The sequence below is a fragment of the Alosa sapidissima genome, chromosome 5 (assembly GCF_018492685.1).
Source record: "Alosa sapidissima isolate fAloSap1 chromosome 5, fAloSap1.pri, whole genome shotgun sequence".
NCBI classification, from domain to species: Eukaryota; Metazoa; Chordata; class Actinopteri; order Clupeiformes; family Clupeidae; genus Alosa; species Alosa sapidissima.
Window position 1 is genome coordinate 5,904,312 of NC_055961.1, and position 2,500 is coordinate 5,906,811.

General features: G+C 46.3%; 1 protein-coding gene across 5 annotated transcripts in view; it reads right to left on the minus strand.

The window, feature by feature from the left end:
* The window catches only part of ryr1a (ryanodine receptor 1a (skeletal)), a 110,830-nt gene that overhangs the window by 33,213 nt on the left and 75,117 nt on the right, over nucleotides 1-2,500 (minus strand). The gene's annotated exons all lie outside the window — the stretch shown is intronic.

Below are 2,500 nucleotides of genomic sequence, written 5' to 3' on the forward strand. Positions count from 1 at the left end.
CTGGATGGGGTAAAAGTCTTAGTGGGGGTAAAGCCTGGGGATTGTTTGTGCAGTGCAGAAAGGACAGCTGTACATTTGGCTTCATTAGTCTCTTTACTGAGACAGGACATTAAGGGAACTGTAAAGACACACACACACACACACACACACACAAACACACACACGCATGCATTCAGTATAAGGGCTCAACCAACACACACACACACACACACACACACACACACACACCTCCCAGTGGTGTCCTGCCACATGCATGTGTAGAGATGGAGCTCTCCATCTCAGAAGCAGCTTGTGCATGCACAGTTTAAGGGGGAACTATGCATCAGGCACAAACATGCAATCTAGCACACCCTGCTGTCTGCACACACACACACACTCGGATTGATCTACTCACCACAGACACACTCTCTGTCTCTCTCTGTCTCTCTCTCACACACACACACACACTGAGCGAAGCCTCCATCTTCTCCTGCTCCTGACCCTGTCTCTGTCTCTTAGTTCTGGCAGCATCAGTAGTGCTCAGATCCCTGTCTTTGCTGTGTTCTGTTGCGCAACACACCGAGTCACTGATATCACCACCTCAGTGTCCACTGAGGCCTGATTCCCATGCAACTGTGTTTACTTTAGGTTGCATTCAATGTTGTGGTTAGGCAGAGAATGACAACGAGCTAGGTTAACATAGAGAAACGACACAGTAATATATACAGTCTAAAAAGTTATGTGTTAAAAATGACACATCTGCTGTGTGTGCTCAGGGACAACACATGTTATGTCAATTTCAACACAGCAATTGTGTGGCTGGGTGGGTGAAAGATAGTTTAAAATACAAAATGTATCTTTCACCCACCCAGCCACACAATTGCTGTGTTGAAATTGACATAAAATGTGTTGTCCCTGAGCACACACAGCAGATGTGTCATTTTTAACACATCACTTTTTAGAGTGTAACACTTATGCAGCTAATGGCTATGTTCAACAATGACGCTGCCTAAATTTGCTTGACTGCCTAGAGTCTTGCAAGATTCACTTCTAAATGACTAGTAAAATATCATTCTTGCTATGATCCACAGGAAATCCGTGTTGCCATGTATATTAATATCAAAATATCAAAAACGTTAAAAAAAAAATGTCATGCAGGACATGAAAGTAAACTTCGGGTTTCAAATTCGGGTCAAAATTTGTGACACAAAAAAAGTTCTGATTGGTGGACCGGGGGACCAATAAAGGAGTGAAATGCAGCCTGTCTCCACAGCAACCAGTGCTGGTTAATATGGGATGTGGGAGGTGTGGGGGGGTGGCACACAAAGCTGAGGGTAAGAATACAGCATTAAAGAGGCTGAGGAGAGATGCTCAGGGATTCATAGCATACAGCACTGAGAGCATTTGAGGAGTCCACTACAAGGCCTTGAGGAAGACACACTGAGGAGAGATGCTCAGGGATTCATAGCATACAGCACTTAGAGCATATGAGGGGTCCAGGCCCTGAGGAAGACACACTGAGGAGAGATGCTCAGGGATTCATAGCATACAGCACTTAGAGCATTTGAGGGGTCCAGGCCCTGAGGAAGACACACTGAGGAGAGATGCTCAGGGATTCATAGCATACAGCACTTAGAGCATTTGAGGAGTCCACTACAAGGGCTTGAGGAAGACACACAATTTGTCACGCTGACAGATTGAATGTCATTTTCATGGATATGCATTCTATCCTACTTGGGAAACTTCTAGAGACATTTCTTGTGTCCCTATGGGGAACTTGATTGTTTTGTTTGTTTGTTTGTAGGGTTGTCTGATGGTCAAACTCATGTTGTTGTCCTCTTCACACCAAGGGCCTCTTCTGCCTCTTAAGTCATGCACTGCAGCAGGTTCCCCTACAGTAGGTAGCCAACTGTAACCTGACTCTCGCCAGATGAATTTCGTTCCGCCTAGCTCCGCCTAGCTCCACTCACATCCATCTGGGATCGCTTCCGTTGAGAGTGATTTCAGCACCAGATTGTATGGTAGAGCCAATCAGGATGCAGGGCGGGAGTTTCATAGATGTGACGTAGCGTAGAAGCGACTGTGAGACTGTTCTCAGCGTCACGAATTGGCTTCGATGTGAGTGGTTGAAGTAGCACGTCAATAGATGACGGACAAGTGGCTTATCCAATCTTATGCAAGGATTTTTTAATAAGGCCCAGCCTTCTGAAGCACCACTCCAATGGATTGGTCCCAGATGGATGAGTGGAGCTAGGCGAAACAAAATTCATCTGGCGAGAGTCAGGTTAAGCCAACTGCACTTTGAAAACACATCCTGCCAACTGTGACCTTCATATCACCTGGTAGACCTCACTGATGAGAAGATCATCCTAGCACCTGATGCTCTGCATTAACACAGACGGACAGACAAGCCTGCTCGGGCTGGGCCATATGTGACCTGTGCACACCAGGAGGAAGGCTGAGCAGCAGAGAACACTAACCAGTCTGCAAACAGGAGGAGGAGGAGGGGGTGATATCACAA